At 47.2% G+C, this 20,622-nt stretch overlaps 1 long non-coding RNA gene across 2 annotated transcripts; it reads right to left on the minus strand.

The window, feature by feature from the left end:
* Nucleotides 1–1,993: 1,993 nt before the first annotated feature.
* LOC308651831 lies at nt 1,994–19,977 on the minus strand. 2 transcript variants are annotated; one of them, XR_014022670.1, is made up of 3 exons: nt 19,843–19,977; nt 5,712–7,019; nt 1,994–2,455 (listed from the first exon to the last, which is right to left on the minus strand). It is a non-coding gene; the product is annotated as an uncharacterized lncRNA (long non-coding RNA). The 2 variants fall into 2 exon arrangements; XR_014022671.1 differs by having other exon boundaries at nt 1,994–4,713.
* Between the last annotated feature and the right edge of the window lie 645 nt (nt 19,978–20,622).

A 20,622-nucleotide genomic window follows, 5' to 3' on the forward strand; every position in this document is an offset into this window, starting at 1 on the left:
TCTAGGGCAGATGTGCAGGCATTGTGGCAGCTGTCCCACTGGGGCCATGAACCAAGGACCCTGGCAAGACTGTGCCTGGCTGGGTGCCAAGCTGCCTGTGGCTGCATAGAGAACCCTGGCTCAATATCCTCGAGCCTCCTGCTCCAGTCTGCCTTCCACGGTCCAACCAACGTGATCCATGCAGGATGCAGTTCACGCTCCGCTAAAATTGCCAGTGGTTTCCTCCCTGCAATGCCGGAAGGCCAAGCTCCCCAACAGTGCCTGCTTTCTCTCTGGTGTTTCTCTTCACACACCCCATGCTCTGATCTCCTGCCTGCAACTGTTCCCATCCCAGGAACAGTGAAGGCTGCCTCACACTGCCAGGCGGGCACCCCGCACTCTTCCTACACATTTTCTTATTGGTAGCTTGGCATTCTCTCATGCCAGTGCCTCTGAGAAGCCTTCCATGACTGCCCGGTCTACAGGCCAGCTGGAGCTCCTGCTGCCTCCTATGTGTGGCTCTTCCTCCTCTATCAATTACGCTGCATCGCAGTCACTCGTTTACATGTCTGCCTGTGCCACTAGACTGCTCTGTTCTTAGGTTTGTTATGTGTGTATTCTGGTGCCTTAGAGTATCTGGCACACAGTAGAATCTTAATCATAATAATGGCAAACACTATATGTTGATTCTGTGCTAGGCACTGATCCAAGAGCTGTACAAATATGTGTACAATGTTAAATCACTTAGCACTCCAACACTCTGTGCCGTAGTTGCTATTACTAAGGCTCCATGCTTTACCTTAAGAAACTGAGACCCAAAGAAGGGAAATGGCTGTGGGCTAGGGAGGGGGATTCTCTTGTTTTAGCACTGAATTTCCACATCCTGCAAAGCCCTCAATCCTGGACAAACTGGAACGTTAATCACCAACTCCTCTTCTGCCCCAGCACTAAGTCCTGTTGAGGGGGTCATGGCAGAGTCCAAGACTATGGGCTATAGGGTATGGCCCAGAGCATCAGCCAGCCCTGACCCAGGCACTATCAGTGTCTCCTGCCATCTTAGAGGAGGGACCGAGGTCCCGGCTGCAGGGAAGAAAGCCAGCTGGGTGCCTCTCTGGGGCTTTCTAATCAGCTTGGGGGCTTCTCCTGAGCTCCATATACATTTCAGAGTCCAGCTTAACCTTAGTCCTTGTTTACCACCTGGATAGAGTTAATCCTGCCAAGATCCTGGCCTCAAGGAGCCCTCAAGTTCACTGAGACAGAGGGCAGCAAGGGGAAGATACAGGCAGAACCCTGAAGGGCTGGCAGGGGCATGCAGGGTACATTTATTTAAGGGGGTCTCTGAGGGGAGGAGAGGATGCTGGCTGTCGTGGTGGTGGGAGGACATTCCAGGTGGAAGAAATCTCCTGAACAAAGGTGACAGGTCCGGAAAAGCTGAGATGACTCAAACAGGAAACTTAAAGAGGTCTTCATAGATCCAGGAGCATCACAGCTGAGCTTAGAGGAGATGGCCTGGAGCACACTGAGTGCTGGCCCGGGGCTGGGCTTCTCTCTACAAGAGGGGAACCATTGCAAAGCTCTGCTGCAAACACACACACACACACACACACACACACACACACACACACACACCTTTATTTTTATCATATTTATTGAAGAAAAATGTGAAAGTTAAGAAAATTATAAAGAAGACAGCAAATGTACTTGCATATTCTTATATCTTGGGGCTCATCTTTGCATTTCCATCTGCTATACTTCTTTCTTTCTTGCAGTGCTGGGGATCAAAACCAGGGCCTCGTGTGTGCTAGGCAAGAACTCTACCACTGAGCTACATTCCCCAGCTCCTCTCTCTACATTTATTTATATGCAAATATATAATATAAAAAATATAATATGTAATTGCATTTCATAATGGGGTCATGTTGTTTGTATTCTATTCTATTCTGGTTCTTGATGAATCAGTGTATTTTGGTTATGGGTCAATACCATTAATAGTTTTTTTTAATGTCTGTGTGTTTATTCTTATTATATTTACTATTATCTATTCAACAACACAGTCCTTCACGGTTGGGCACTCATATCCTTTTCATTTTTTCTCATATAAGGCAGAGATGACCACTTGTATAATCAAGATTCTGGTATGTCCTCAGGATAATAATTGGAGTGTAACGATCAGGTCCCCATCAGAGAGCAGGACTGAGGTTGGTCTGGTCCATTAGGAGGCAGAAGAGAGAGCCCTGGAGCCAGGAAGTCAGGTAGGAGTTGAGGTATCGAGGGCTGGAAGGCCAGTGGTGGGAATAGAAATGGGGATGGGAGGCAAGGATGAGACTGAGTCCAGTCTGTAAGCACCCACTTCAGGGCAGGTACCTCAGCACCTTATGTCACCACGTGGAGGCATTCCAGCAGCAGTGGAAAACTCAAATCACAGCTCTGAGTGTGAATCTTCCCTGTGTCTCACACTGGCCCTGTGCTTGGCACCCTGTTAAAACAAGGATGGTAATGGCCCAACTTTCTAGGATCGTTGTGAGAACTAATTGAGAATGCCTGTAAAGCAGATAAAGCACACAGATAGAGAACACTCAGTGTTTGTTTTTATAGCAGTATAATAATCCTCCCAGCAACCTTGCTTTGCCTAATCCCTATTTAGAAAACTGCATGTAATTAACAACTCAAATTAGTAGCACTAACCTGGTGCTTTTACCTAATACCAATCCCTAGAGTCCATGGAGTGTGGTCTAAATTTCAGACTTACCTCCCTTCAAGATAAGTCTCCTCCTCTTACAGAGGGTGAAGCTGATGCTCTGAGAAGTTAAAGCATTTATCTGAGACTACCTCTGTCCCTCCCCAACCCCGCCCCCAGTCCCAGACAGATGGATTCAGACACCCTGGCTCAGGATCCTATGTCCTTCTCTTGACCTCTGTGTCTCCTGGTAAGAGCAGGAATCATGAAGATTCCTTGGTCAGGGCTGGGGTTGTGGCTCAGTGGTAGAGCCCTTGCCTAGCATGCACGAGGCACTGGGTTCCATCCCCAGCACCACATAAAAACAAACAAACAATCAAACAAAACCTAAATAAAGGTATTGTGTCCATCTACAACTAAAAATATTAAAGAAAAAAAAAAAAGATTCCTTGGTCAGCAGCGGGCCCTGCACTGTGGTTATCTCACACCAGTGTTCACCAGGCTCCATTCCAATGGTTCCATTCTACTGGCCTTGCACGCAACACCCCCTACCCCCATCTCCTGCCAGGGAAGAGAGGGCAAGTTGTGCAACAGAGTTCACAGCCCATGTTGCTGACCAAGCCAGGAGAAGGTGCAAGTTTGGCCCTGTGGAGTCCTGTTGAGAGGCAGGGGGGCCTCCACGCTAACCAAGACAACACAGACAGACAGAGCTACTCAGGAAGCAGCTCCCAGGAGCCAGCAACATCCATCAATTATACTTGACTGGGTGGTCAGGACTGGGGTTTGGAGTTTTCAGCTATATATTCCAATAGACTTCAAGGCCCTCTGTGCTCACCCCACTTCCAAATAGGCACACAAAAAAACTAATGTTTCTTGCAGCTTGGATGGTCCCCCTTGTGGGTTCCACCTGCCTGTAATAGTGGATTTCTCCAGTGGACAAAACATAGGCACCTCCCTGCAAGGTGTGTGAGAGGCCCTGCCCTGTCCTTCACCTTCAGTCTTGTAATATTTGTCACCACTCCTGTGTTCTACCCTAGTCTGTGATTAAAGACCCTCAGGTGTAACCTCATTGTATTATCACAACAGCCCTCGAGAGAATATTTTCTGATGTTTAATGGTAGTAAATCTCAGACTCTGGGGAGTGAAGTGTACCCCCCAATTATTGAATCAGGGTCCCTGATCTAACACCAGTATGCAATTAGAAAGACAAGTGTTCCCATCCAAGGCCCTCTGTGTGCACGCCTCTGGCCCCACTGGGAGTGTAGGGAGAGGATGTGCCCAGCTTTCTCCCTGGCCTCTGGAGGGAACCTGAGTGCTCACCAGCTAGTCTGCCATCCTATTTGCTTCTGGTGCCCACTGCCAGTGCCCACTGCAGGGCTGAGATACTTTCAACAGAAAAAGCACCAGAAAATCTAGAAAGAAGCCCTGGGCCCACATTGCCTTGCACTGTGCCTCCTGAGCCCCAGCTCCAAAGCCCACAGAACTCCCGCCTGCACAGGGCAAGCAGCCAAGAACTTACTCCTTTGCTCAGTGGCTTCTGGGCCTGGGCAGAGCCCTGCTGCTGGAATCAGCTCTGATTTACTGATTGGAAGGGCCTAGACTGGAAGGGCCCTGCTTCCCTGCATGTTCTCTGATAGATTCTCAGCTCATGGCTTGGCTGGTATGGAGTGAGTAGGTGCTCAGTAAACACTTGTGGGAAGAATGAATGTGAAGTTGTGCATGTGAATCATGAGTGTGCTCACAAGCGCATGCCTGCACGTGTGAAACGTGTTAGGGCTTATTGGCTCCCAGGAGTGTCTTCTGTATGTGGGCGGACATGGTCTGGGTTCCTGGAGCCCCTGGCACACAACAAAGAAGTGGAGGCTAAAAGAAATCAGGCAGGTATAGAGTCAGGGGTAAATGCACTGAGAGGACCTCTAAGTGACTCTCAGTAGAAATGCCAGTGGGGGGCTGGGGATGTGGCTTAAGCGGTAGCACGCTCGCCTGGCAGGCATGTGGCCTGGGTTCGATCCTCAGCACCACATACAAACAAACAAAGATGTTGTGTCCGCCGAAAACTAAAAAATAAATATTAAAAAAATTTTTTCTCTCTCTCTCTCTTTAAAAAAAAAAAAAAAGATAGCACTTCTGGGTTCTCATTCAGCCTAAGCCACTACCTAGCTCCATGACCTTGGGCAAGTCCCTGATTTTCAGCCTTCATTTTCCTCACTCGTCAAACAAGGAAGCTGATCTGTACTTTCTACCATACAGTTGAAGGGCGGAAGCTCCTGGGTGTTTAAGGAAAGCACAAAACCCCTGCCTTCCTCGAACTTTACTGAAGCTGAGCCTCTGGAGCTGGCCCGGCCAACTATATTTTTAGTAAGTCCCCATAGTGATTCTGAAGCTGCCAACTCAAAGGAATGATGCTCAATGATCTCTGACAGTGACGTTCATTAAGAGGTCAGCGCGTAGGGAAACTAATAATGCTGCCTGGGTCCCTAGGGTTTAGGGCCCGGGTGCTTGGTGGGGTTTTATTGAATAGGCCCTTCTGATTTCTCTCTCTCTCTCTCTCTCTCTCTCACACACACACACACACACACACACACACACACACACACACACCCTGCAAGCTCAAATACATCACTTGGCCTCTGTGCCAGAGTCTTGGGTAGTGCCATCTGGCAACAAGGCAAACTACTGCCTCTATTTCCTGTGTCTTCTTCGGACCGCAGCTTGTCTTTTGTGATTGTCTTTGTCAGATCCTGCCTGTATCCAAATATGCCCTAGAAAAGGGAGCCCCCCCCCCCCGCCCCCAACACCTATCCAGGCAATTGGCTTCTGGCCACACTCTTACTGGTTTGGGCCTTGGTTTTTATAATTGTCAACTAGGAATTGTAATCTTCCCTCTTTCTAGGAATACTGTATACATAAGGTCAAGGACACAAGACAGAGCATGAGGTAAACAGCAGATCCCGGGCTGTGTGCAGCGCTGAGTTCCATAGGCCAGCTCTGCTGTGGCCACCCTTCCTGTTCTGGTCTCCCTATAGACCTCCATGATTTCTGTCCCTGCCCTTACCTGACTCACTCCAGCTGCTCCTCTGAGACCCAGTTCTGGAGTCATGGGGACAGTCAGACTCTAATTTGGCCACCTTGCCCTCTGATGATCTCTGCCTCCTGGAATCATGTCCTTGTGCACGCCCTCCTGCAAGAGTAGACTGACCTAGTGACTTGCCTCCAACCTATTATGGATAGATGTCGCCTCTACAGCGAGGCTCCACACGATGGTGATTTCCCTCTTGCTCGTCCTGACTCTTCTTTGATTCTTTCTTTTCTTATTTGCTGTGCTGGGGGGTTTCTGACTCATTCTGATGAAGCACAAGCCATGGTGGGAGGTTTCCACATGGCCAGGAACCGAGGGTTGCCTCCTGCCAGCAGCTCATGAGAAACTGAGCCCTACCCAGAGCCACGTAGGTTTCCAGGAGGTGCCTCCTCAGTTCAGCCTTCAGGGGTGCTCTCACTCCAGGCTGACACTTAACTGTGGCTTGGCGAGGGACCCTGGGGCAGAGGACTCAGATAAGCATGCCTGGATTCCTGACCACAGAAACTCTCAGATCATAAGTATGTGTTGTTTGAAGCCAACTAAGTCTGTGCCTGTTTGTTACACAGCAAAAGATAACTCATCCAGACCCCTCCTCCAGGAAGCCATCCCAGGGTTCTTTTCTTACCCCTGGTCATGACCACCTCCCAATCTTGGACCCTCCAGACTTTCATTGGCATCTGCTGGGTTTACTGGCTGTTTCCCCTCTAGCTAAGGTTCACATTCTCCTGAACTTTTCTGACTCTTGCCCCTGCTCTGTGTCTGGCACACAGGGAGGGTTTGGTACGTGTCAGAGATTCTAGGGTCTCTGTTCCTCTTTCTTCCCACCTCTCCCCAGATCTGCCAGTTGGCTTTCTCAGAAAGTATTCTGGTCGTCTGAGATTACCGACTATACAAGACACCAGCGTGCCCGGGTCGTGGAGGGGCCAGGCTAACACAGAGAAGAAGCTTAGGGCTTGATCTGGTGTCTTGGAGGCCATGCAGATCATCAGGAAGCAGAGAGCTGGGGGCTGGAAGGGCTGGGCTTTACTGGCTCCCACCAGGGCACTGCGCTTTCCTGGCCGGCTTGGCACAGGTCTCTGTCCTTTCTACTTCAGGGGAACGCTCCCAGGCTGGAGTGATGCTGCTGGAAGGAGCAAAGTGCTGTCCCAGGGCAGGCAAGGCGAACTCCTTATAAAGGAAACTCCGACCCCATGTGGGGAGAGACCCACTTCTGGGGAACCAGGGCTGGGAGCATGCGTCCTTCCACTCATCGGGCAAGGAGACAGAGTTGGTTTCCTGTGGCTGCTGAAAGAAATAATAAAGAAATGTATTCTTCCATGGTTCTGGAGGCCAAAGGCCGGGAATCGGTATGCCTGGGTTGAAATCAGGGGGTCCTCTGGTTGTGCTCCCTCTAGAGGCTCTGGGGGAAGAGGTTCCTCGCCTCTCCCAACTTCAGGTGGCTCCAGGTGCCCTGTGGTTTGTGGGACAGCACTTTTGATCTCCGCTTCTGTGGTCACATTGCCTTCTCTGCTACCAACGATCTCTGTGTGCCTCCTTCTTGTAAGGACACTGTGGTGGCATTTACAGCCCACTTGGGTCATCCAGAATGATCTTACCATCTCAAAACCCCAGGTGGAATCACTTTTGCAAAGTCCTTGCCATATAAGGGAACATTCAGAGGTCCCCGAGATTTGACATGGACATTCTGACATCCATTACTAAGCTATTCCAAAGGGTGTCCTCAGAAGGGGAGAGACCGAGGTAGAGCAGCGCATCTTTTACTCTTTTGGAAATTTTTAAAGTCTGGAGTTTGAACTCTCTGACCCATTTCCCTGCCACTAACTACTGTACCCAAATGAGGTAAGGCACAGGAAAGACAGGGCCAGCTCCGTCTTTGCCCATCTTGGGATCTAGAGTCCTTGTCCTGCATCCCCTGGCTCCTCTTTCCTGCCCCCTCCTCTCCTCTGGCGCCTGCGTGGGAGGCCCTGGCGACATGACAGGGGAGTCTGGCCTCAGAGCAAGGACTCTTCTTTCCCTTTCCCGGAGAGGAGCATCTTTCCCTGGCAGTGGCTGGGTAGCCCCACAGTGCAGCAGGCTGTAAATCCCTTGCCCGCCCACGGAAACAGCTGGGTCGCAGACACAACTTGTGGACTTAACCCCTTCCAGGCCTGTAGACCCCTCCCTGGGCCAAGCTGGGAAGAGGCAGGGACCTCTTGAGGCCTAAGATATTTCTTCTCATGCAAGTGTTGCTGGCAAGGGGCCCTACTATTGTTTATTGAGGGGATTTAAGACTGCTCATCCTGCCAGAAGTCAGGAAGGGCTGGGTCTGGGTAACCCCTGGTGTGGCTGGCAAGGACTGTGGCAGGAAGGGTGTTGCCTGAGGCACATGAGCCTTCTCTGTGGTCATCACTAGTATCCAAAAGGCCTTTGTTAAGAACCAGACTGTACGGGGCCCTGGGGTGAGTCCTGGATCAGCTGGAAATGCAGACCCACATCGGCTCCAAGGCAGGGCTGCCGAGAGCTCCCAGTCCACTCAGCTCTCTCCCCAGCAGGCCGTCAGCTGTCTAGGGAGAGGGAACTTGTTGATCTTTGGCAGATAATAAGCTCTCTATAGATGATCTGATGGATGCTGGAAGTTTCTAAAATTATTCTTCCTCTCTATCTCTTCTGATATCAGATCAATTTGAGAAAGTCAGACTGTTTTAAAGGTCGCAAAAATGCTTTGTAAATTTAGGACCTTACACACCTCAAGGATTTATCACTAGAGTCTCCAAGAAGCTGGAAGAGGAAATTTTAATGTCTGAGTTGGGGGGGGGGGAAGGCATCCTTTAGCATGTGGTGATTGTGATAATGGCCCTGCTGTGTGGCCTGGTGATACGTTGTCATGGGGTTTTCATGGCCACTCTCTTTTTTTTTTTCTTATTTTATTTTATTTTTTTTTATTGGTTGTTCAAAACATTACAAAGCTCTTGACATATCATATTTCATACATTAGATTCAAGTTGGTTATGAACTCCCAATTTTACCCCATATACAGATTGCAGAATCACATCGGTTACACATCCACATTTTTACATAATGCCCTATTAGTAACTGTTGTATTCTGCTACCTTTCCTATCCTCTACTATCCCCCCTCCCCTCCCCTCCCATCTTCTCTCTCTACCCCATCTACTGTAATTCATTTCTCTCCTTGTTTATTTTCCCGTTCCCCTCACAACCTCTTATGTGTAATTTTGTATAACAATGAGGGTCTCCCTCCATTACCTTGCAATTTCCCTTTTCTCTCCCTTTCCCTCCCACCTAATGCAATCCCAATCAAAATCCCAACGGCATTTCTTGTAGAAATAGATAAAGCAATCATGAAATTCATATGGAAAAATAAAAGACCCAGAATAGCAAAAGCAATTCTAAGCAGGAAGCGTGAATCAGGCGGTATAGCGATACCAGATTTCAAACTATATTACAGAGCAATAGTGACAAAAACAGCATGGTACTGGTACCAAAACAGGCGGGTGGACCAATGGTATAGAATAGAGGACACAGAGACTAATCCACAAAGCTACAACTATCTTATATTTGATAAAGGAGCTAAAAGCATGCAATGGAGGAAAGATAGCATCTTTAACAAATGGTGCTGGGAAAACTGGAAATCCATATGCAACAAAATGAAACTGAATCCCCTCCTCTCGCCATGCACAAAAGTTAACTCAAAGTGGATCAAGGAGCTAGATATCAAATCAGAGACTCTGCGTCTGATAGAAGAAAAAGTTGGCTCCGATCTACATATTGTGGGGTCGGGCTCCAAATTCTTTAATAGGACACCCATAGCACAAGAGTTAATAACAAGAATCAACAAATGGGACTTACTTAAACTGAAAAGTTTTTTTCTCAGCAAGAGAAACAATAAGAGGTAAATAGGGAGCCTACATCATGGGAACAAATTTTTACTCCTCACACTTCAGATAGAGCCCTAATATCCAGAGTATACAAAGAACTCAAAAAATTAAACAATAAGAAAACAAATAACCCAATCAACAAATGGGCCAAAGACCTGAACAGACACTTCTCAGAGGAGGACATACAATCAATCAACAAGTACATGAAAAAATGCTCACCATCTCTAGCAGTCAGAGAAATGCAAATCAAAACCACCCTAAGATACCATCTCACTCCAGTAAGGTTGGCAGCCATTATGAAGTCAAACAACAACAAGTGCTGGCGAGGATGTGGGGAAAAGGGTACTCTTGTACATTGCTGGTGGGACTGCAAACTGGTGCGGCCAATTTGGAAAGCAGTATGGAGATTCCTGGGAAAGCTGGGAATGGAACCACCATTCAACCCAGCTATTGCCCTTCTTGGACTATTCCCTGAAGACCTTAAAAGAGCGTACTACAGGGATACTGCCACATCGATGTTCATAGCAGCACAATTCACAATTGCTAGACTGTGGAACCAACCCAGATGCCCTTCAATAGATGAATGGATAAAAAAAATGTGGCATTTATACACCATGGAATATTACGAGCACTAAAAAATAACAAAATCATGGAATTTGCAGGGAAATGGATGGCACTAGAGCAGATTATGCTAAGTGAAGCTAGCCAATCCCTAAAAAACAAATACCAAATGTCTTCCTTGATATAATGAGAGCAACTAAGAACAGAGCAGGGAGGAAGAGCAGGAAGAAAAGATCATCATGGCCACTATCTTATCTGATCTGCTTTATACTTAGAATACAGATGGTTCCTTTTTACTTTGTGGATAAAGAAATGGAAAGATCAGAGAAGTTCAGTAGCTTGCTCAAAATCACATAGCAGTTATGTGGTGTAGAAGCTGGGGCCAGAGCCCAGGTCTATGGAGCAGGAGAACTGGCCCTAATGGAGCCACAAGAAAATGTTCAAGGTGTCCTGAAAAAAGCAGGGCCAACAGGAGGCAACAAAAGTTGGACTACAGGACTGAGGGTGAAGGCTTGGGAGTTTTCAGTCCCTATCCTGGGTGACTTAAGGTGGTGGTTGGGCCCTAATAGCACTTTATGGAATCTAATTATAGGTTAGTACTGCTTGGTGCATGGTATGAATTGCTAAGTAATTCATTTAATAGGACAGCAGAGGAACAAGGAAGGGATGGGAGTTGTGAAGACAGAGGACAGGCAGAGGTACCTTGATCAACCACGACCTAAGCCGGCTCGGAAGGTCGAAGACCAAATCTGTCAGTCGCCTGGGCCACTGTGGGGTGGGAGGGGATCTCAAGGCCTCTAGCCACAGCACCCCAGGAGGTGAGCCCGGTGGGCCTGGTGTGGTGGGCCTGGTCTGGCCCTGGTGGGCCATGATCTACCCCTCCCCCAAGCCACATCAAAAAGACAATAGTCCCAGAGAGCCTCCTGGGACAGGACGGAGGGTGCCAGGCTGCCCAGCAGGACAAGGGGCCCTTGTGCAGGCCTCAGCTTCAGATCCTGCCCCTCCCTCCCTGACCTTGGGGGGTGGTCAGAAGTTCAGAACCTAGAATGGAGGGACCCTGGGAATTCATGCTTCAGGACATGCTGCAGGTAACTAGGGTTACCTGGAGGTCTCCAAGGAGCCAGGATGGGCCTGGGTAGTATGTTCTGGGTTTCTGAGGGAAAGCAGGGGATTGGTGGCTTCTGGTGGACCTTGAGGATACCCTTCATTGGATAGAAAGGAACAGAGATAGTGAGGTTTCCAGACCTTTCCCCATTGATTCTCACAATGGGGTATGAATGCACAATTTGATTTTTCCCATTTTACAGATGAGAAAATAGAGATTCCAAGAGGTGAAGCCTTTTCCTGGGGACACACAGGGTATTAAAGTAAACTCTGGGGTCATTTGGTGCTGTAGAGGGCATGGGAGGTGGGCTGAGAGAAGTTTGCTGAAGGCTCTGTGGACCAGAGCCCTGAAGGCTATCTGAAGAGTCGGAGCAGGGTTCTGTTTATGGTGAAGATCAGAGTTCCATTAGCCAGCTCTCCAGCTGAGCCTACCTCCCATCATTGCACCTTGCCCATCCATCCTCCCCCACCCCTGCCAGGGCAAGCCCCTAGGAGCCCAGGCCAAGCACGCAACATTCCAGGGAAGGGAGGCGCTGCTCCAGCAGGAAGCTGGGTCAGGAAGGCACAGCGGCCCATCTGGACAGCCCAAACCTACTCAGCTTTTCCTTGAAATTCCGCACACCCTGGGCGTTTGGCAGGAGCCGGGAATGTGCTTCATCTGAACAATTTGTCTTTCATGGTGCATTTGCATCAATTACCCCATTGTTCCCTTTGCCTTTTCCTGGACCACTGTGGCTGGCTCCAGAGCTCCCTGTGTGTGCTGTGAGTGGGTGGGAGGGCATGGGGCATGCAGCCGGAGGGGCGCCCCCTGGTGGCCCTATCTGCAAATACACACCCAGGTAGCCCAGCTGAGCTTCCAACCAAGCAGTCCAATGGCACCTCCCCATCATGACACATCTGACTTCCTTTCTCCTCCCCATTCTGCTCCCAGGGGCTCTGGGTGGAGTGGGAGAGAGAGATTATGGGAGCCGAGAAGGCATAAGACAAGCATATCAGGCACTTTGTAAAAGGAGGGATACTATTATGAAATTAGCCACTGTCCATGGGCCCAGAGCCTGGTTCAGCCTCTGAACTGTCCCCAGCACTTGTGTGGCCTCAGGTGATCCAGCAACCTCTTGGGCTTCAGTGGTTTATCTATCAAATGAGAAGCGTGGCCCAGAGAACAGGGGACAATATTGCTAAAGTCCTGGATGTGGAAAAGCTTTGTACATGGGGTTTGAATCCTGGCTCTACCCTCATGGGCTGGGTGCCATCTGTTTACCCTGATGACCCCCAGTTTCTTGCTCTGTGAAATGGTGACAGTAATAGAATTGATCCTGGTTATTTGTGATTTCTGCATTTGCAAATGATTCCATTTGTTGAAATTGATTTGTAACCCCCTCAAATCAATGCTTAGGGAATTTGGGGTCATTTGAAGACATGTGGGGACCAAAAACATTCAGTTGCCAAAGCACATGTTAGCTGGGGTTGAATAAGATGATGCTCTGGATCCTCATCCCAGTTTCTTTTTTACCCTGTAAGCAAGAGTCCTTCTTTTGGTCTATTTAGTGCCACTCCTTTCTTTTCCTGCATATTTTTGCTTTTTGTTGGTGATTTTGTAAATCACCACCAAGCATAGTGTTGAAGCACTGTTGGTGTTCCGAAGTGCAAGAGGCAAAGATGTGCCTTATGGAAAAAATTGTGTGTGTTACATAATTACACACAGCTACAGTTACAGTTCTATTAGCTCTGAGTTCAGTGTTCATGAATCAACAATATATATTAAATAAGGCATCTTTAAGTAGAAATATACATAATGTGAGTTTATGCCTTGATTAGTTGATTAAAAAAAAATTTTGACCAGAGGCTCATAGGAACCTTACCTGGTGTTTCTCCTAGGAGCAGTGTGTCAGTATTTGCTAAGTCAGTGTTCAGGGTGATTTTACAGAATTTAACTACTGCAAATAACAAGAGTCAACGGGACCTATTTCATAGCCTTTTGCCAAGGCTTGAGTCAAGTGTGGTCTTGTAGCGAATGCAGTACTGCTGTCCCATGATGTATGTAGCCACCTGTCCATCACTTGAAGCCCCTGACGCTTGGGATCCCCCACATGCCTGGAAGTGGGATCCCTAAATGAGCTCACACAGAGACATCAACCCAGGCTCTGCTGCTCCTGCCTGGAACTCACACCACCAACACTTAATTCATTCAGATTCATTCAGAGGCTGAAAGCTTGGGGTGACTCACAAAGGCTCTTTTCACTGATGTGACCCCATTAGATCCTCTTAACCACCGCGTGGTGGTGGCATCATTGTTTCCATTTTACAGATGAGTCTGAAGTTCACAGAGACTAAGTAATCAGCCCAAGGTCACCCAGCGTGTTGGCAGCAGAGGCAGAAAGCTCAGAATTCCACTGTCTCTCCACCATGGGGCTCTTTTCTGTCAAAACACAAATGCTCTGGGTAAGAGCCAGTGCTAGTTATTGACAGTTAGTGTGAGTGGGTGCATGTTGGTCCCCAAGGAAATTGGCTGGTGAATGATGATTATTTTAGCGCCCACTCCCCAGCCTCTGCCTCTTGCCTGGGGCCAGGGCTCAGGAAACTTTCCTGAGTCACCCCAACTCCTCCCTCTTTCTCTGTCTGCAGAGTTATAGAATGTGGGCAGCTCAGAGTCACCTGCTCCATTATCACCCCAGTCACCTTTATAAAAATCAGGTCTGATTCTCCTATTTCCGTAAGATCAGAGGTTGCCTTTGCCTGTGGGATGGGTCCATACCACTTAGCTGGTCTTTAGAGCCTCCTGATGACTCTGACCTCCCTCTCCTGCCTCCCTTCCTACCAGCTCCCTGCACTCTAGTCACACAGGTGTCACACGATTTCCACTGCACCTGTGCCTTCTTTCCTCCAAACTTTGCTCAGATAGTCCCCTCAGCCTTTCCTTCCTGTCCATCAGTCCAGCTGCTCTAACAGGACACATAGACTGGATGGCTTGACAACAAGCATTTACTCTCACAGTTCGGAGGCTGGGAAGTCCAAGGTCAAGGTGTAGTCAGATTCTGTCTGATGAGGGCTGTCTTCCTAGTTTGCAGATAGCCGTCATCTTGTATCCTCATCTTGTATCCAGAGAGTAGTCACTTTCTCCCGTCTCTTCTTATAAGGGTGCCAATCCCATTCACAAGGCTTCTGCCCTCCTGACCTAATGCCTCCCCAAAGTCCCTTCTCCTGCTACCATCCACTGGAGGTAAGACCTCAATATGTGGGTATTGCCTTTCCCCATGCCCTTCTCATGTGCTCCCCAAGCCAAACGAGCACTCTGCAGCCTTTCCTTTTCCTGGGAAAGCCAGGGCCTCTGGAGTATGGCTGCCCCAACCTCCCCCCATTCCCTACAAATGCCAAGTTTTCCTCTCTCCACGCCTCTCCTCCCTCCTGCCTCAGGAACTATATTCTTTTTCCTATTGAAGCTAATCTGGCCACCGGAATCTTTTAGTTTTTTTTTTTTTTCTCTTTCCAGTTCATTATTTTTTATAGTGGCAAATACTTATATTAAAATGGACCATTGTAGCCACTATGAGGTGATCTGTTCAGTGGCATTGAGTACAGTCACCCTGTTGTGTAACCATCACCACCATCTGCCCACAGACTCTTCACCTGGCAAAACTGAGACATCAAGCACCAACTTCCCATCCCCCACCCCAGCCCTGCAGCCCCTTCCTTCTGCTTCTGTCTCAGGAACTTGACTGATCTAGGAACCTCAGAGAGGTAGAATCAGATCCTATTTTTCCTTTTGTGACTAGTTTATTTCACTTATCATGATTTCCCCAAGATTCACCCACGAGTCAGAATTTCCTTCCTTTTAAAGACGGAACACTATTTCGTTGTGTGGATACACCACGCTGTTCATCCACCTGTTGACACACACTTGGGTTGCTTCTACCTTTTGGCTATTGGGACTGGTGTTGCTCTGAACCTGGGTGTACAAATATCTACTCTCCTATCTTTGGGGCGTATACCCAGAAGTGGAATTCCTGGATCATATGGTAATTCGATTTTTAACTTTTGGAGGGACGCCAGACTTTTTCCACAGTGGCTGTCCCCTTTGACATTCCGACCAAGAGTGCACAGGGTTCCAATTTCCCCACTTCCTTGCCCACACTTATTATTTCTTGTGTATTTGTAGCCATTTGCTTCACATTTCCCTAAAAATAGAGCTAAAATTAAGCATTTTTTGTGGTGTTTTATTGGCATTCTGTCTATCTTCTCCAGAAAAACGTCTGTGCAGGCACGTTGAGCTGTGCCCAAGATTGTCCTCTTAGTTGCCTGTCAAATCCATCTCCTCTGCTGCACACTGTTGCTGTTGCCTTCATGTATGTCCTCCTCCATAGCCACCTTTGATTTTTATGTTTATTTATTTATTTTTTCAGTGGTGGGGATGGAACCCAGGACCTCCTGCCTGCTGGGCAAGTGCTCTACCACTGAGTTATGTATCCAGCCTTAGCCACTTATTATTATTATTGTTGTTGTTGTATTTTATTACATGTGTATATTATTTCTATTTTATTATATCTGAAACAATGATTATTACAATTTGAATGTTTTTGTCCCCTCTAAAACTCACATTTTTGAAATTTAATTGCCAAGGTTATGGTGTTAGGAGGTGGGGTCTTTAAGACGTGGCTAGATTGGGGGCTCTGCCCTGGGTGTGGGTCTAATGCCTTTAATCAATGGCTTCTGGGAGTAGGTTCTTCCTCACACTCTCACTTTCCTCCATGTGGTGGGGCAACTAGAAGGCCCCACTGGAAGCCAGCACCCTGGCCTTGGGCTTCCCATCCTCCAGAACTCTGTGCCAATAGATTCCTGTCTGTTTTAAATTACCCAGTCTCAGGTGATGTTATAACAGCACAAAACGGACTTAGATACTGGCGATGAATATTGTAACTGCCTTAAACTGATCTCTTGGCCTTTCATTCTTCCTTCCTCTATTCCAGTTTTTATTCTGCAATGTGCATAAACTTTCTGAAATTATAGTGGATACTGTCACCTGGCTTATAGTCCTTTAAGGGGCCTCAAATAAATGCATGAGGTTTGGGTTCTCTAGAAACCGGCATGAAGACCAGGCTTCATAACTTGTCATACCCCATATCTACTCCCAGCTCTGTCACCTTCTGCTTGTCATCAGTCGCATCTTTCACACCTTAGCAAGAGCAAGCTGCCTAAGTCCCCCACACCTTGTGCTTTCTCATGCCACTCATACCTTTCTCTGTGAGCGCCTGAGAGACTCCTATATTTCCTACAATTCCTAGCTTGGGTACGCACTCTGTGAAGCTTCTGTTGGGTCCCCTCTGAAAGAATTCATCATTTTCTTCTTAATAGTATGATAATACCCATGGGTTATTGCATGTGTCCCAATTTCAGGGGGATTTTTTATGTATTCATGTGAATCTCAAAGCAAGAGAAGCAGGCTGCCTTCTTTCTGGATTTTAGTCAGTAACACAAAGAAATCACCTTTAGCAATGTAGAGAGGAGGACTGCGGGAGGGCATAGGCATAGGAAGCACATTCGGCTCCCAGTTGAACCCCCTGAATTATTTTGAGGCCACAGCACCTGGAGGTGGGGGTGTTTGTGAGATTGAAGATCACTTCATCACAGGTGGGGAAATTCTTGGCCCTCTCAACTCCACAAGTGCCACAAGAACACTTTCATCCCTAAGCAGCAGAACCAGCAGAGATTTTCTTCTGAGTATATCTCAGTCCAGGAATTTTCTTGGCACTGGGCCTCCCTAGTCAGTACCCATTCTCCCTCCCTGCTCCACACCGCCCCCTAGTGTTAGCAGTCTGTTTTCTCTCTCTCTCTCTCTCTCTCTCTCTCTCTCTCTCTCTCTCTCTCTTCCTCTGTGAGCTTCATTTTCCTCAGCCTCACCCCTGGCCATGCCCAGAGAGGGCTGTGGGTGTCCCCTTCCTGCACACAGGATCTCTAAGACAGCTGTGCGCACAATATTTCTTCAGTCCTCCACCCTGTGTGTCTCCTTGAATGGGCTCCAAAGGATCTTTGACACCCTGGAATTGGGGCTTGTCAAAGCTTTGGGCGTTCAAAAATGATGTTTGTGAATGTTTATGGATTTCAAAAGTTTTCCAAGAAAGTTCTGTCCTTCTTCCGAGAATTTGAGAACCACAGAACCGCTTAGATCCTCTAGGGAATTCCTGGACTGGTCTCAAGGGAGACTTTACTTTAAGAAATATAAACATTTTCGGCGCAGTGGGGTTGGGGTCATAGTTCATACATTGCAAATGCTTCTATCAGAGAAGCTGTTCCTGTTGCTATCCAAGCTTTAGCGTGGAATTGACACAGACTATCTTGTTGTGAAGAAGGTATGTGTGTAGGGAAAGTTCATTCAGTGATAGGAAAGGCACCAAGATTGGAAACACTTCTGATGTACATCATCTGGGGGGAGGGGGAGGGACATCTCTCTCTCTCTCTCTCTCTCTCTCTCTCTCTCTCACACACACACACACACACACACACACACACACACACACACCTCCCTCTGGTGGCAAGAACAAGAACTTCACTTATCTCTCCTGGGAATAAATAAAACCCAAGCTCCTGGGAGCAGGCTGGTCCACACTGCAGAGAAGAATCGAAACAAAAGTCATAGCTCCATGATCCAACCATTTCATCCAGTACCTTAGTGATATTTTATTAAACAACAAAATCCTCAGGTCTAATAAGCAATGGCCAATCTTATCTACATAACTTGGATTTTAAAAATTTTTTGATTGATTTCTGTTATTGCCTGCCATTGGATAGTGTGAAAATTATGCTTCATTTTTTCTTGATTAATTTTAATTTAATTTAAATAATTTAAATTTAAATAACGTAAATCAGGATAATAACAACAACTTTCTAAAAATATAGGATAGTATTCTCAAACTTTTTGGAACCAGAATCTCTTTACACTATTGAGGCCCCAAAGACTTTTTGTTTAAGTTAGTTCAGCCTATTAGCATTTTCCACATTAGAAATTCAAACTGAGAAGTTTAAAACATATTTACTAGTGCATTTGATAATTTAAATCTATCTTACATGTTTATTTAAAAATATAGATGTATTACAAATAAATGATATAAGCAATAAATACAATAGAATAATATTACTTATTATAAATATGATGTTTTGTAATAAAATTACAAAACAAAAACACCTAACAAGAAAAGCAGCTTTATATTTTTACAGATCCTCTTGATATCTGGTCTAATAGAAGACAGATAGATTGTCATACCTGCTTCTGAAGCCAAGCTGCTGTACTATTCTCATTGAAATACACACAAAATATACAACCTTACACAAACATGTATTGGGAAAAGAGAGGAGTATTTTAATCTTTTCAGAAAATTGTGGATTTTCTTTTTGAATATGAAGTCAAGATTCAACAAATGGGAGTTTCCTAAAGCGTAGAAACAACGTGCAATCTGAAACCATATGAATGCAGTTTTCATAATGTGTTACATAAAATTCCATTGGTTTATCTTGCACTTGGGATGATTGTTTTATCCAGATGTGATTTTGCAACATTATGAATTAATCATTTGGAAGATATTGATATTCTGAGGTAGGCAGATCTTCCAAATGTTGATACATTTTATATATTATACAATGATTTAAAACACCACACCCTTTAATATCACCCCAGATCTTATCAGAGAAGTCTTTACCTATCTGGGAACCTGTCAAGCTCACAATGGCAGATATGTTTTCCAAGATTCCAAGTTTTGCTTGAAAGCTTGAATTTTGTAATTGGTTACAAGTACTTTCAACTGTTTTTTTCATTTTTTGAGAAAATACCTACCAGCGTTCAAGTCTGACTAATAGTAGTCTTTTAGTTGTTCTTTCAAGATGGAGTTCAGCTGGACATGCTGCACATTGCAGAAGTGCTGGATGTCCACTATTCTAATTTAATATTATTAACAATTTTTCCTGCTTCATCAAGGACATGCTTAAGAGAAACTGGCTTTGCCTTCCAGTGAGTGCATGCTGGGGAGGAACACAGTGACTCCCAGTGTCGTTTAGTGCCATTCCTTGATTCATGCTAAGGCACCAGCATTTTTACCTACCATTGCCTTAGTACTGTCCTGGCTATGGCCCACATGATGCAAGTGGCAAACAGTGCCTAGGAGTTAGAGGACCACACTTTGAGAAGCACTGCCATAGACTATGCACAGTACAGCCATGGTGGGGAAGAGACGGGTCTGTCTCCCGTCTCCCAGGTAAATTCATTTCATCCCTCAAGATCTTCCCTGCTCCCTGCCCATATCTCCCTCCCTCTGCTCCAGCGGTTACCCCTCTGGATAGTTATGTCTCTGTTTTCCCTGCTGAAACAGCAACTGAGAGCAGGGCTTGATGTCACCAGTTCTCTTAGGCCAAGCCTCTGACAGGAGAGAGACGCGTGGAGGTGGTGGCTGGGGTATGCATTTGAAGGAAGCAAATGAAGGGGCCTTCTCTTTTTGCACAAAGAGGAGTATAACAGTGTCCCCACTCTATACTCCAGCTCATCTCCCTGGAGTGAAATGGTGGGACCCTGGGGCAGGCCTACCTTCCACAGCAGGTCCTCCCCAGCCTCAGAGTCCCAGAGAGCTTATCCCATCCTGGCTGGAGTCTCAAAGGAACTTCATTAGACTCGCTGACTGTGGAGGCCCCTCCCTGACTAATTCCCTCATAAAGCACCTTCGACCCGGTGGGGGCAGGAGTGTGAGGCTGGGTGGGGTGAAAGGGTTGGGGGTCTGTGGGGGTTTGGAGAGCAATGACCAAGAAGAGGACGTGGGAGGGAGGCTGTGATAGTTAGGAAACACAAAGGCAGGGCCCTCTGCCTGCGCTGGCACCTGCCTGGCCCCAGCCTGGGCCTGGGGTGGAGGGGGTGGGCATAGTTCAGGAGCTAAGTTTAACAACAACAGAGGCCCAGCTGCCCAGCTGTTGTTTCTCTGCATGTCTGAGCGCATTGTTGGAGGGGACAGCAGGTCATCACCTATGTCAAGGGCAGCTAGTGGCTGTGGCTGCTTCTGCCTGGGGGAGGGGACAGCTGATGCGGAGAGCCTGGGTGAGATGGCTTCCTGGGCACTTCTTTCTCAGTGCGCTTAGCTGTGAGCTCCCCAGCCTTATTTCAGGAGTGGAGGAAAGACATGGATTCCTCCTGAGCCATGAGAGACTACTTCCTGCACTGTGTCTGGTCAGAAGCCACCTCTCAGTGCTGTCCCCTTGTCCATTGGGTGCCTACGAGTGCCAGGCACTGGTCCATCACTGAGGATACAAAAATGAGTGTTGAGATTCAAATTTCTCCCAGACTAGTAAACAGATGACTTTAGGACTGTGGGGTTAG

This window comes from Spermophilus citellus (genome assembly GCF_964194105.1).
Source record: "Spermophilus citellus genome assembly, chromosome: 6".
Classification (NCBI taxonomy): domain Eukaryota; kingdom Metazoa; phylum Chordata; class Mammalia; order Rodentia; family Sciuridae; genus Spermophilus; species Spermophilus citellus.